The sequence below is a fragment of the Stegodyphus dumicola genome, chromosome 3 (genome assembly GCF_044657685.1).
Source record: "Stegodyphus dumicola isolate Sdum_Otavi_A_Nest chromosome 3, ASM4465768v1".
Lineage (NCBI taxonomy): Eukaryota > Metazoa > Arthropoda > Arachnida > Araneae > Eresidae > Stegodyphus > Stegodyphus dumicola.
In genome coordinates this window covers 60,299,850-60,316,455 of record NC_140770.1, presented here as the reverse complement: position 1 = coordinate 60,316,455, position 16,606 = coordinate 60,299,850, and the positions used below count along the sequence as shown (strand labels likewise).

The 16,606-nt window shown below is 31.7% G+C and overlaps 1 long non-coding RNA gene across 1 annotated transcript in view; it reads left to right on the top strand.

Moving 5' to 3' along the window:
- LOC146998014 (uncharacterized) overlaps positions 1 to 15,175 on the top strand; it is a 67,823-nt gene extending 52,648 nt beyond the window's left edge. Inside the window, exon 3 of the long non-coding RNA XR_015040215.1 lies at positions 14,899 to 15,175. This is a non-coding gene — a long non-coding RNA (uncharacterized LOC146998014). The remainder of the gene's footprint in view (positions 1 to 14,898) is intronic.
- Positions 15,176 to 16,606: the final 1,431 nt, after the last annotated feature.

Genomic DNA, 16,606 nt, shown 5'->3' with positions numbered 1-16,606 from the left:
CATATTCAAGGCAGATGTTTTTATTTTATTCGGCTTATAATTCTTTACTAAATGTAGTATTTCATCTCGATGTACTCCGTCTTTGATATGATTTAAAGACGGATAAAATTCCTCGTCATTATAAATATCACAAATACACATCAAATAGTTTTCTGGTTGCAATTTTCTAATTTCGATTATGCGTAAATGTATGCTTTACACACGCGTGCGTTGAAAGAAATGTTTAATAAAGTAAACAAATAAATATTAAGCTTTTTTTTTGTAAATTTTTATACCCTTTAGATCATAATTGCTCTTTATTTCATAAATTACGGTTTCATATTTTTAATTTTATAACTTTTACATGCCATCTTACCAGATTTAAATTGATGATCTATAATCCGAATAAAACCCTAATCTGGAATTGGCAAAGTCCCGACGAGTCTGGATTAAAGACTTAGTACTGTAGTGAAGGATAGCTAACTGATAGCCGCTAATTTCAAAGGTTTTTGGATATCGTAAAACAAAGGTGAAGCAGGGTTCGTAGCAGTCCTTATAAGTGCTGATAAGTCCTTATATTTGAAAATAAAATATAAAGGCCCTTATAGGTGCTTACTTTTTCTTTAAAGCCCTTATTTTTTTGTTTTTAGTGCTTATTTTTTAATGGACGCGCTATTTTTCCCCGTACCAAAGCCGAAACTAAATAAACAACTTTTCTTCCTAAAAATGGAATGTCAGATGATGAATCATACTCCCAGAAATAGCTTTTCCCCTTTCTCTGCATTAACATAACCTTTGGTGTGCACGAAGAATACAGACAGGTGCCCATCGTTCTATTGGTCAAAGAATTGCAAAAGCAGTAGAAAATTCCGGTACATTCGGAATTCTTTTCCTCCCACCGAAATACTACACACGTTTGAATTTCTATCAAGATCTTAATAATTTGCATTCTCGTTCCGCTTGGTGAGTTCATATTTGTGTTTATTATGATTGTTATGCTTATATTATGAGCATATGAATGAATGTTTATAATAACACAGTTGCAGTAACTGCTGAAGTATAATAAACTTTAAAAAATGGTTGTGATTTAACACAGATAAGCTTACGGCGCACGTATTGTGCAATAACGTTTGCGATATTTTGCAGAGATAATTAATTTTGCTGTTCGGCCCCAGATTTGTTTATGAACACTTAAAAGAATTTTACTGTGCTTGCTAAGCAGAATATTTTTCAGTTCCATTGGTTTATTTTTATATGATGCACATATCGAAATGTCAAAAGCGTTTATTTAGCGGAAAAATTTAATGAGCGGCTACAGTCTACCCCCCTCCACTCCTCTTTTTCAAGTTACGCTCAACTGTCCGAATATTCGCCAATTTCCAAGTATGCGGCTTAGTTAAGCTTTTACTGTTAAAGGATGACTGCATGAAGCAAATTTCTGTCTGATTTCAGAAATGTTCCTCTTTTTTACTTAAATTACTTTGCTTGCAATATCTGTTAAGATAAAACTGATAGACAATGAAAATTTAGAAAATGTTCAGAATTTAGATTTAAATTATTAAAATATCAATATGAGTGGAAAAATAAATTGTATTTATTATTAGGTTCCAAGCGAATACAATAAATATGCCTTATTATTATTTATTTTCTCTATTTTGAACTGAAATTTCATCATTAAATCATGTAATATAAAAAAAAGTAATTATTTTCTCTTAATAAATACTGCATTTCTCATATTTTAAATTACAAGTCTAATTTTTGAGGTTATGCAGTTGTGTATCATGTTATTACACAGGTGCTTATTTTTTTTTCTTAAAATGTGCTTGAAAAGTGCTTATAGGTGCCTATTTTATTAACTAAAATGTGGCTATGAACCCTGTGAAGTTTTCCAATTAATGTATTTTGTGGTTGCATCCTGGCAGAGCCCACACCCTAGGCGCATCCACTTATATCGATGTGTACATGTACAAAGATAAGGGAGTATGCAATGCCAAGTTTGTGCAATTCTCTGATGTTTTTTTAAGGGTAAATATGTCGATGTGTACATAGATACCGAGTTTATGCAATTTTCTGACTTATTATTTTTAAGTTGGCGATTTTGAGAAACGTACGAAGATTGCAAAGAAGATTCTGCACTTTACCGGTTTGCTGCCAAGAGTGTGGGCTCTCCTAGGATTTTACCTATTTTGTAAGGAAATGTGGAGAAGCGGTAATAAATGAAGATGATATAAAAGGAAGTTTTTCATTGTGATGACAATGCTTCACAATTATAAATCATTAATGAATGGCGAAATTTGTTGTATGATTCTAGATCCAGAAAATACCGCTACTGATAGTGAAGAAAGTGACAAAGAAGTTACTGAAAATGAGAAAATTTCAGTTGACAAGTTAGTCCGAATTCTCGAAACAGCAGTTACAGGACTTGAAGGTTACACATGTCTACAGAATTAAGGAGAAAGTATTAGCGCAAAAAACGAAGCAACTTAAACAACTTACACTGAAAGAAATGCTTAATAAGGTAAACAAATAAGTATTAAGCTTTTTTTGTAAATTTTGATACATTTTGATTATAAATACTTCATTATTTCATAAATCACGATTTCATATTTTTAATTTTATAATTTCTACAAGCCATCTTACTAGATTTAAACTGATGATCTAATATCCGGAAAAATCCTAAATCACCCAAGTCCTGACGAGTCCGGATTTCGGACTTTGTACTATATTAATAAAAGTAATGATACTCAATGAATGTTATTCATATACAGCTATCAGATTGTAAGATTCACAAATTTAAGAACTGTGAATTAGAAGCAGTATATTCCATAATCTAGGCAACATTACATTTTTTATGGTCAAAGAATGTTATAAAAGCCATAATGAAAACCTGGTTTTGCTATAGGACTTCAGACAAGTACACATCCCTATAGTTCTAATAATTTACGAAATGAAGCAAAAAAGTATTTTTAGACCATGGTAATTTTGATCATGGCCCAGTTTAAGAAACACGTAAAGAAGTCTAAATTTCCATGTCGTTCCTTAGCAAAGAAAACGCCAAGAGTTTACCTCATTCTACTAAAAATCTATTTTTTTTTCCGAGGGGGGGAGTGGTTTATAACATACAGAGTTGACATTTACAAAAGGGTCAAGCATCATTGATGCAATATTTAAAGCATCAGTCTTGACTATCAAATTTTGGCTTTTTTAAAAATGATATTAGCTCAGTATTCAGGGTTACCATCAATAATTGGGTTATCATAATTTTTCATGTATCACTCCCAAAAGTTGCCAAAAGGACTAGTGCTAAAGCTGTGTCCAAACAACACATACTAGGCTTAAAAAAAACCTCAAATTTACAACTCACCTCGACTTTACAACCGAGATTTCAAAAATAGCTGTTTGTAGATCAATGAAGAATTATTATTTTCTTGTCATTTGGAAGAACACACTAAAGGGTAAGGAGAAGCCATATACTGCAAAGTTGAAGAAATGTTCTTAAGGTTTAGAATAGAAAAACTGCTCTGGATTACACACAAAAGTGATGAATGCCCAAAACACTGGCTTTTAATTACAAGTTAAAGCTGCTGTAAATGAGCATGCAAAGTTTACACATTGCCTGATCTATCACGAGGAAATGTTTATTTTCTAATACAGTACAAAGTTTGCAATCCAGACTCGTTGGGACTTCGGCGATTCCGGATTATAGATCATCAATTTAAATCTGGTAAGATGGCATGCAGAAATCATATAATTAAAAATATGAAACCGTAATTTATGAAATAAAGAGCAATTATGATCTAAAGGGTATCAAAATTTACAAAAAAAAAGCTTAATATTTATTTGTTTACTTTATTAAACATTTCTTTCAATGTAAGTTCTTTAAGTTGCTTTGTTTTATGTGGTAATACTTCCTCTTTAATTCTATAAACAGACATAATTTCTTGTTCAGTTATAAAGTTCCGCTGCTCAAGTCCTGTAATTTTTGTGTCGAGAATACCGACTAATTTGTCAATCGAAATTTTTTCGTTTCTACTAACCTCTCTGTTACTTTCTTCACTATCGGAAGCACACACACGCTTTACTGGCTTTAGGCACATGCATAACGGATGCGCACATCAAACATGCACGCGTAAGTTTTTGGCTTTGAGGTCCGGATTATAGATCATTCCGGATAATGAACGTCCGGATTACGGACTTTGCGCTGTATATGTAAAGACATGGGATCCAAATACAAAACTTGTTATTATATGCAAAAGTAAGATGAATGTCAAGAAGGTGTATCTTAAGATTATGATTAATAAAAGATATAATTATAGTATTTTTAACTAAACCATAATCTGAACTTGCTGCTTTTTTTTTAAATGACTCTCGAACCTGTGTTTTCTGTCAGATATTTTGAGGGTACTTTTCCATTTCGCCGGTGCAAATCTCATAAAGCAGACTTTATTAGCAACAACATACAATACAGTCAAAAGTCGTTAATCCGGACTCGTCGGGACTTCGGCGATTCCGGATTATCGATTTTTCCGGATTATCGATCATCAGTTTAAATCTCGTAAGATGGCATGCAGAAATTCTAAAATTAAAAATATGAAACCGTAATTTATGAAATAAAGAACAATTATGATCTAATGGGTGTCGAAATTTACAAAAAAAAGCTTAATATTTATTTGTTTACTTTATTAAACATTTCTTTCAATGTAAGTTGTTTAAGTTGCTTCGTTTTATGTGATAATACTTTCTCATTAATTCTATAAACAGACATAATTTCTTGTTCAGTTACAAAGTTCCGCTGTTCAAGTCCCGTAATTGCTGTGCCGAGAATACCAACTAGCTTGTCAATCGAAATTTTTTCGTTTTCACTAACCTCTCTGTCACCTTCTTCATGTCTTTATCCATTTTTTTGCAGCAATTCCACTTTTTGTTTAATGGACATCGAAACATACTTTCGTTTTGTAGATCCTTTGGGAGCTCCAGCATCGGAAATTTTATTTGATATAATCAAAAGTTCAAGTTTACTTTTATAAAATTGCTCTTACAGTCTGCAAAAAATAATAAGCCTGATCCAATTTGAAGATTAAGGAACAACGTAATCATCAACATTAACTGAAATAGATAATTTTAGCTTATACCGTCCGTTATACATTAAACGCGCAGGCGAAAACGTATTTTGCGCTTGCGCAGTCGTAAAGGTCTTACGTGCACGTGTAAAATGCCTCTGCGCATGTGTCAACACGGCGCATACGCAGAAAGTTTTTAGCTTTGAAGTCCGGATTATGGGTGTCCGAATTAACGACTTTTGACTGTATAGACAAATAAAAAATGTTAACAAATGTTAGTTCTAAGAATTTTTTATTTTGAAGGCATAAACATTTTAATATCGTTTAAAATTTTGTAAAAAGTCAATAAATTTGTAAAAAGATGTTAATTTAAAAATTTACTATGGTTCCAACATCCTGATTCGCCGGTTCATATCACTTGACACCAAGTGATCTCATCTCACGTAAACTACATTACAAAAATCTAATAAGTTAAATCTTAATTTGGAATATAAGTGCTAGAATTATTTCAATTCATATGAATAGCTTACTCCGAAATTATGTAAATTCCACAGTGCTTTACTTCCCTAGTGCATTCTCATTAGAATTGATGAATTTAAGCCTTGACTTCACCTTTGGGTGAGCGGTGTGATTGCACCCTAATTGACTTAATTACCGCGAATGACCTTAGGGCATAAAATTAAATTATCTGGTAAAAATTCTATGTAATTGTATACCAGTATTTAAACCAGTATTTAAAGAAACAATCAATCTGATAAGAAATGGCTGTGACTTATTTTGAAAATGACGCGTAAAAGGTTACCAGCGAGGATATTCTGTTTGGCATCAATGTACCATTACTGCCGACTTTATCGCCTGCGCTGGCAAAACAGAAAACTACCTTTTTTGAGATAATAAATAATTTTAACTTCTCTCTTTGAGGAAAAATTAGCAATATAATTACTTCAAATGGTAAAACTGATCGGAAGAGTAAGATGGAAAATGATCCATTCAAAATGTTTTCAAATGGTGAAAATTTTATTATTGAAAAGAAAGTAATTGCAAAAACTATTACAGATAACTTAAAAATCAGAGTAACACAGTTAGGCAAATATATTTTATCAAAATTCAAAAACATACCTTGGATTAAAAAGAATATTTTGACTGACATGAATGAGATTAAACACCTACTATATAAAGATCAAAGGAAAACATTCAGCTCTTGAGCAACTAAAATTTAAATCTTTCATTTCCACAAAAATCCTTGACAGTATTCTGGACTAGAAATGAATTTTGGACAATTTATGAATGTTCTACCATTTAGCACCACAAACTTACGCAAAATGATTTTTCAGCTTTAATAAATATTAAATGCAAATATTATTAGATGTTGAAAAATGCTGAATGTGCTTTATGTCCAGCAGTGTCAAGTATTGCCTTAAGATTTTTTTTTTTTTTTTCCTGCAAAAATTAAGCACATCCATCTCGTTAAAATATGATTTCCTTTCATATATTTTTTTATATCTGAAGCAAATCCTAAAACTACTTCTTTCTTATATTTCTAGTAATGAAAAAAAATATCATTGAGAATATATTTATATTTATTAGCTCAGAAGCAGTATTAGTCATGAAATGACATTTAAGGTTTAATCACTCAAAGTGTTGTTTCAGATTGTTGCCACCAAATATTATCCCCCTGTACTAAAAAAATTAAATAATGAAGAATCTGCATGAAAGTATGCATGTTTCTTGCACTGTGAAAATAAAAGGGACTTGGAGCCATCAAATGCTTAATAACATAGTCCTCCACCTGAATAATATCACTTGGAAGCCCCAATTTTGGATTTGTCTTATTGTCTATTTTATATTTTGTAAAACTCAAGAATTTTTTATTAGCAAACTCAATGATTTCAAAGCAAGCAGTTGCAGCACTGTACGGAATAAAACATTTTTATCTCTGCATGAATTTTGGATTAACAAATCGAGCAATGGCAACACCGTACAGAACTAAACTTTTTTATCGATACCAAGGCCAACTTATACTCAAGGCCTGCCAGTGTGAAAATATTCTTTTGTGTTTTCGGTTGCCTGAGTGATATTCCTACTGATCGCAAGATGGCGCTACAATTCTGCTACACTTTGCAATGTTTACAAAGATAGGAAAAGTACCAAAAACGAATTCTGTCTTGTTATATGCAAAGTTTAAAAACGATTAATCCATAGTAGTCAGAAATTGTTGATTTCTTATTAATAAAAATATTTTAATTAGAAGGAAAGCATGGAATTTTAAGCTATCTCACCTTTTTTTTTTAACCAGCTATTTGGTCTCGATTTTAATTCCTGCTTTGATCTAGACATGCGCTATTCTGAATTGTACGCATTACAACTACTTATTCTAATTCAAAGGTAATTCAGAGTATACACCTTATTTTTTAATTATGTATATACAGTCAAAAGTCTTTAATCCGGACTCGTCGGGACTTCGGCGATTCCGGATTATCGATTTTTCCGGATTATAGATCATCAGTTTAAATCTGGTAAGATGGCATGCAGAAATTATAAAATTAAAAATATGAAACTGTAATTTATAAAATAATGAGCAATTATGATCTAAAGGGTATCAAAATTTACCAAAAAAGAAGCCTAATATTTATTTGTTTACTTTATTAAACATTTCTTTCAACGCGCGGATGCGTAAAGCATACCTTACGCATAACCGAAATTAGAAAATTGCAACCAGAAAACTATTTGATTTGTATTCGTGGTATTTATAATGACGAGGAATTTGATTTAAATCATATCAAAGACGGAGTACATCGAAATTAAATACTACATTTAGTAAGGAATTATAATCCGAATAAAATAAAAACATCTGCTCTGAAGATAACGATAGTGTTGACAAATCAACTTCCAGTTCATTGCGCGCCGCGACGTCTCCCCCCCCCCGCGCAGAGCAGCGTGAAATTGATAAACAGATTTCGGAACGGTTAGATAAACAAAGAATATGCCTTTATCTATTTTTTCTAGCAATTCGTTTTTTGTTTGATGGACATCAAAACATACTTTCGTTTTCTAGATCCTTTGGGAGCTCCAGCATCGGAAATTCTATTTGACATAATCAAAAGTTCAAGCTTACTTTTAGAAAATTGCTCTTACAGTCTGCAAAAAAATAATAAGCCGGATCCAATTCGAAGATTAAGGAACAACGCAATCATCAACATTAACTGAAATAGATAATTAGATAATTTTAGCTTATACCGTCCGTTATACATTAAACGCGCACGCGAAAACGTATTCTGCACTTGCGCAGACGCATATGCGCAGTCGTAAATGTCTTGGGCGCACGAATAAAACGTCTATGCGCATGCGTCAATGCGGCGCATGCACAGAAAGATTTTAGCTTTGAGGTCCGGATTATAGATCATTCCGGATTATGGGTGTCCGAATTAACGACTTTTGACTGTAGTAAGAAGTTAACAGATAGCTTCAGATCATGTACTATTTCAGTGAAAAATTTTCAAAATATTTTTATCGGCTGTACTGAGCCAAAAAATTAATTATCAAAGATCAAAGATGTAATTAACATATTAATACAATCAAAGATGTAATTAACATATTAATACACCATGATCTAAAATTTGTATATCTTTTTCCACGACATTGGAGTAAAAATATTACTTAAAGAGATTAAAGTAAGAATATTACTTAAAGAGATTAAATTTACATACTGAAGAATTTTTTTAAATTATTAAATACCTGTTTTTAGGAAATCTTAAACAATAAAAGTTTAAATAATGCAGATTTTGATCTCTCTGCAGTATTTGCATTGCAGATATTCAAAGAAATTATAAAATTATTAGTAAAAAAAAGGGGGGTCTTACTGTGGCATAGATTTTGAATGAAACTCAAACCCAAAGTTGCTTTTTTGACTAATTTTAATATTACACAGGTGTGTTTCTCTTCACTTTCATTTGTATTCTAAATTTCATTGATGTTAACATTAAGAAACTAGTAACTGAATTAAGTGCACTGCATCAATTTACATTTTCAGTGTTAGAGAAACTTCAATTTATCAAATGAAAATAATGACATTTTTGATAAAGCTATTGATCAAATCAATCTGTTTGTTATAAATAAAAGAGACACAAGCATTATAAAATATATTTTAACAGCACACAAAAAAATAATAACTCTCATAATCACAATATATACTTAAGAAAAGTTCAGTTCTGTATATCAAGGATAAAATTTGAAAACTTGCAATGGCTGAATATAAATAATATATCCATCACACATGCCCACAATGCTAAGTAGAATGAGGTATATACACAATTTTAGATATATATGCATTTAAAGTTAGGCAAAAAAAACAAGCTCATTAAATGCATCACTTAAACATACAGCAGGTAGACATTTTTACACACATACAACATTTATCAGAATGACATGTATACAAAATTTTATTTACAAAATTTATTTATTTACACGCTGGCAGCGTCAGATACTGATATAGTTCAGCCTAGTTCATTATCAAGAATAATGTATACATGAAATAAAATTACTGAATTTCACAAAACAATATTAACACTATTAAGCACACATATACATGAGTGCCATCTTGATACATTACCTACATGTAACTAGCTGACATAAATCCATGTGTATTATTCCCATTCCAGATTAATCAGAAGAAAGTTACAAACAAAGTTTTGAAAATAACAGCATTAGATGCACAAAGATTTCAGAATTAAATAAGCAGAATGAGGAATTTCAGAACTGAGTTCAATGATGTATATACACAATTTTAAACCTATATGCATATAAAGTTACGCAAAAAACCCAAGCTCGTTAAGTATAGCCTTTAAATATACAGCAGCTAGCCATAAAATACACTTTTTGTTAATAACGAACCACGTTACAAATAGTGAGCGTATAGCAAAATTGTAGCAGAATGCGAGCGCCACCTAGTGATGAATTTTGCGAAAGCCACTGAAAACTGGGAACCGGAATTTCGTTCAGTCTGGCAGGCCTTGAGTATAAGTTGGCCTTGTCGATACTTAGCGATACCGTCTATCGGAAATTTGAAAGGTATTTTAAATATTTTTAGACGACAGGGGTAGCTGCCCAAATGTTTGCAAGACATGTTGTACATGGAAAACACCTCTTTACGTGCAATATAAAATCTGAGTTTTCAGATTTTTTTTATCACTACTTTATATTTAGTCAAGGCTAACCAAAAGGGGTCATAAATGAAAAAGGTTTAAGAAGTGCCACCTGAGAGCACTTTAGCAATCATAGAAGTTATTCTAAATTCTTCCAGAAGAATGAGACTTTTAATTGATCTTTTTTCCAATAGCACGCTATTTGCTAAATACGTTTCCTCAAACAGATATACCCATTGCCAGGGTTAAAGTACATGTATTCTCCTTAGCTGCTATAACAGTGTTCACATTTTCAAGAAAATTTTGTCAATAATAGGATTTTAAAGTGCATCATACTGTTTAAATTACATCTGTTTATATTTGAGAAACAAAATATTCCAAAAATGAGAAATAATTACACCCCAAAATAAAAATGGATTACTTTAGTTTTATCTCATGATTACATGAAAAGGAATATATATATATATACATACATAAAACAATTTTAATAAATATCTAGTATATACAGATTTCTTACCCAAACAGAAATGATGTTTCCCATTTTTTTTTTTTTTTTTTTTTTTTTTATATATATATGCATTAAACACATGGGATTGCTCTACTTGGTAGGTTCAAGGTTTGACTGAAAATATTTGATGTATCATAGCACCTTTCTAACAATGCTGTCGAATCCTGCACTGGTTTTAGTTATATACTGACACATATGATACTAGAATCACATAGGATGGTCAACACTGGTTCACCACGAGGAGGAAATACTAATATATTCTTCATGACAGAAACAAGAAAGACATTTCCGTCAATACTGGCAGAGCTGCAATTCGTAACTGCATTAAATTCAGGAACATACAACTTTAACATGCATATAATTTACAGTATATATACAGAAAAAAACATTAGACAACTTTCACAGTTTCAGTTTCTGAAGTTCTTATCCAGATAACACACGCTGTTATGCAGCAGATATAAAAATTGAACACCATTATCAGATAAAAATATCCTGAAAAATATTTCATCTTGAGGGAAAAAAAATTAATGGTTTATAATTCATTTTCATCAAAGAAGAATTTATGTCTCTCCCACAGGATCATCTGTCATCTTTATGCCATTCGCATTTGCATTTCTAAATTCTAAGAAATTTGCAGTACCTAAATTCTCTAATTCAATGAGAAAAATCCAGACTTGATTTCACATAATGAGGTTTCCTAACTGTACAGACAAATGTTTTTTCTATTTTATGCTTAAAAGACAGGAGGTTTCTGTTCTGTGTAGATAAGACATTCTCTTTCGCCCTAAACAACTTGTTACATACTTAACTCATAACATTTCTCTCTTACGTTGATATCCATATTTAAATCCCTTTTATGAAAAAGAATGTTTATGTCCCTCCCACACAAATTTCCTCTCCAATGTAAATAAGCTTGTTTAAACTATCCATTTGAGTAAACATCTTCTTACATACTTCACAAACATGAGGTTTCTCTGCTGTATGATTGCACATATGCATGTTTAAATCACTTTTTCAATTAAATGATTTTTTACATACTTAACACAAATGGTGGTTTCTCTCCTGTGTGAATAAGCATATGCACGTTCAAATTACTTGTTAAGACTTTTTTTACTTTTACACTGCTAAGGAGGACTACTGAACAGGAACAAGCCTTTGCAGTATGATGTCCACCCTGCAAACCTTGTTAAGACTACATGATTTCTTCCAAACTTCACACATATGTGTGTTTAAATTTCTTTTTAGATCAAATGATTTCTTACATACTTCACACACGAGGTTTCTCTCCTGTGTGAATAAGCATATGCCTGCTTAAATATTCTTTTATATTAAATGATTTCTTACATACTTCACACATATGAGGTTTCACTCCTGTGTGAATAAACATGTGCCTGCTTAAATTTGTTTTTATATTAAATGATTTCTTACATATTTCACACACATGAGGTTTTTCTCCTGTGTGAATAAGCATATGATTTTTTAAACTACACTTTTCATTAAACGTCTTCTTACAAATTTCACACATGTGGGGTTTCTCTCCTGTGTGAACACGCAAATGTACATTTAAAGAACATTTTAGATTAAATGATTTCTTACATACTTCACACATATGAGGTTTCTCTCCTGTATGAATAAGCATATGCGTGTTTAAATTTTGTTTTTTATTAAATGACTTCTTACATACTTCACACATATGAGGTTTCTCTCCTGTGTGAATAAGCATATGCCTGCTTAAATATTCTTTTATGTTAAATGATTTCTTACATACTTCACACATATGAGGTTTCACTCCTGTGTGAATAAGCATATGCCTGTTTAAATTTGTTTTTATATTAAATGATTTCTTACATATTTCACACACATGAGGTTTTTCTCCTGTGTAAATAAGCATATGATTTTTTAAACTACACTTTTCATTAAACGTCTTCTTACAAATTTCACACATGTGGGGTTTCTCTCCTGTGTGAACACGCAAATGTACATTTAAGGCACTTTTTCGATTAAATGACTTCTTACATACTTCACACATATGAGGTTTCTCTCCTGTATGAATAAGCACATGCATGTTTAAAGCACTTTTTTGATTAAATGATTTCTTACATACTTCACACATATAAGGTTTCTCTCCTGTGTGAATAAGCATATGATTTTTTAAACTATACTTTTCATTAAACGTCTTCTTACAAATTTCACACATGTGGGGTTTCTCTCCTGTGTGAACACGCAAATGTACATTTAAAGAACTTTTTAGATTAAATGATTTCTTACATACTTCACACATATGAGGTTTCACTCCTGTGTGAATAAGCATATGCCTGCCTAAACTTGATTTTATATTAAATGATTTCTTACATACTTCACACATATAAGTTTTCTCTCCTGTGTGAATGCGCATTTGCACATTTAAATCATTTTTTCGATTAAATGATTTCTTACATACTTCACACATATAAGGTTTCACTCCTGTGTGAACGTGCATATGCACATTTAAAGAACTTTTTTGATTAAATGACTTATTACATACTTCACACATATGAGGTTTCTCTCCTGTGTGAACACGCAAATGTACATTTAAAGAACTTTTTAGATTAAATGATTTCTTACATACTTCACACATATGAGGTTTCACTCCTGTGTGAATAAGCATATGCCTGCTTAAGCTTGATTTTATATTAAATTATTTCTTACATACTTCACACATATAAGTTTTCTCTCCTGTGTGAATGCGCATGTGCACATTTAAATCATTTTTTCGATTAAATGATTTCTTACATACTTCACACATATAAGGTTTCACTCCTGTGTGAAAGTGCATGTGCACATGTAAAGCACTTTTTCGATTAAATGATTTCTTAGATGGTTTTCTTCCGGAGAGGATCCGTTGGCGGCGAAGCGTATTTACTCGCCAAGCTCGTCAACGGCTAATCGGCCATGAGTTTAGCGGTGTACAGTTACGTTACAAGATATTTAAAAAGGTTAACCGTAATACAAACCGTAAACTGAAAATCGTTAATAGCAATGAAAGGACTGGATATTATGTTCCCATAGATCCCCTAACTCCATATTCCCTCTGGCTTGCAGTATGCCATTTCCTGTTTGTAATGAAAAACAGCCTGTTAACGCATTTCCGCGAAATGCGTTGATCGTAATTGACTGTTCATTAGCTATTTTGGTGATACATACATGTCTTCTCCATTTAAAAGAGAACCAGATCACAGCAAATAATGAGTCTTTCATGGCAAAGTTATCAATTTGTTGAAAAATAACTTAGTGAAATTCATATCTTTCTTTAAATATGCTTTAAGAATATAAAATTAGAAAATATTCCTGTTTTTAACAGTGCAGTTTCTTGGGAAATTGTCAAAACACAAGAGAAACAAAAAGGCACTTTTACTACTTGTACCTTCATTACATAATTTCAAAATGCTTTCCAAAGTATGAGTGAAAATAAATTCTCATCACATAAATGAAATAAACAATGTTTTCATTGAAATATAAACTATTGCAACTGTTTGACTAGGTAAAAAATAAAGTTTGTATAGGAATAAATTATATTCTGCTCTGACTTACTTATGCATGCATAAATAAGTGTGTGCTTATGTGTGCATGTGTCATAAAATAAAAACTAACATATCCACTATTTTTATTAACAATCATGCTAACCTCAGAAACAGTAAGGGCAGAATTTAACTTTTTTGCATGTAACTCTAACAAGCATACTATGATTCATTACTTTCCAACTGATGTTCTGTGACTGAATTCTGGTAGTTTGATTTAGGTCCTAATCTAAAAAAAGACAGCTAATTGCATGGGTGTTTTCACGGTGCTTCAATATGTTACAGGAATGCAAAGCCAAAAATCCCTTATAAAGTTCTCCTCAAAGGCACACCTTCTCTTACGCAGATATTTTTTGCATGCTTTGACATAATTAAAACACACCAAACCAAACGGATACATGCCACCAGCAATTTTAAACTCAAAATATTCCTTAACTAACCCGCAAACCCTAACCTGATTTCGGTTATTGTTATTGGAGAGCTATGCTGAGTGATCAGTGAATAAGAAAAAAATTTCATCGAAAAATCATGTAGGAATAGTGTTGTATAAATTATCATGTAAGTGTGATATTGCATATATTTATTATATGATTACTTAATTTTTTTGTTATTAATTATTTTTATTTTTTTCTTATTACGTGTTCCGCCCTTAGGCACTCCACGGAAAGGGAGGGATGCCCAGAGGTCTTTTTAAGGGAAACTGGCTCGTATCCATGTTACACATGGGGAAATCACGGAAACGCGCATGCAGCCAGCCCGTTCGCCGGGACTTGAACCCAGGATCGAACTACCAGTGTTCAGTAGCTTTTACCGCTCGGCCGCTGGTGGGCTCATTAATTATTATTAATAATATATTTAGGCACAGTATTTCTTTTAAATTCATCTTCTGATTTTAAATCTATTTTGAATTTTCAAATCATAATTTTATCAAATAAGTTAAACATACCGAGGAATAAATTGCGCAGCAAAACTGATGCAATCTACAATATGTAAACCACAAAATTTATGTACCGCTATAGAAATGCAATAGAATGAGAAATGAAACTGTGATGAGATTTATAATGAAAAATTTACCATAAACTATTAGTATATGATATAAGTAAATATATACTTTTAATACTATTCATTTAAATATGTTCAAACCTTCATAATATTCATTACTTACAAACGCTTCTTCATCCATCGAAGCATAGCACAAGCCATTCTCAATTCAGTGCTGGTGCACGTCAATAAAATAAGGATAAATCCAAATTTTTACAAAAAATCAATCGCCTTGACTCGTTTCTCAAAAAACGTATATCTACAAATACAGTATTAATATATCACATCAATATAATTCGGGATCATAAAATCACCAAACAACGCATTAAACGCAAAAAATCGCATTAAGGCAGAATGAAGAATTTTCACCCTTACAATGACTTTTACAACAATATATAATAGAATCGAATTTCTAAACTAAGTGTTCATTGTTACACCATATTTCATTCTTGGGGAACCTTTCATGGTTGTTCAGTAATTCTAACTGTTAACTGGTATAAAAAGAATTATGATTTCATATATATGCACAGACTTATATATGTATTATATTAACACGTATCTGTAGTAAGATACATCATCTTATATTATATGTATTCGCATAATTCTAAATTAATTATACTAGTCAACATAATTTGTATATTGATAGCAGCACAGTTTTAAAATTATTTATTACTATCTCTTTGCTAACGATTATATAATTAAGTACAGTGGTACCTCGACATACGAGTTTAATATGTTTCGTAACCTTGCTCGTATCTCAAAGCAATTTTCCGCATTGAAAGTAATCGAAATGCCATTAATCCGTTCCAGCTCCCAAAACACGACCTCAGCTGTTTTTTTAAGTGTTTTTGAATACGAAAAATGTAGTTTCTTATTCAAAAAGAAGAAGAAACATTTATTTATAAATAACAAATACATATTCTATAAAAACATAATTAAAAGAAAAAGTGCCTACGGAAGCGCTTAATTTTTGTCACTGGTCTTCGCTCTTTTTGTCATGATCTGCTCATTTTCACCCGCAGATCGTTTAAAAAAACTGTCCAAGGAGGTTTGTTTCTTACTACCTGTCAAGGTATTGCGGAATCGAATTAGGCAAGTTTCGTTGAACAACTTCGATTTAGGACTAGTTGCAACTTTTTCGCGGTGATTTTTATCCACGAACTCTACAACTTTATCCCACATTCTCAAGATCTGTTTTATATCTCTTGTAGGGATAACCTCCTCCATCTCTGGCTCCTCTTCAAAACTAATTTTTCGTTGAACCACCGTATGCTGCTGCAAATGCAGATCGTGTAACTCCTCGGTTGTCAGCTCCTGAGA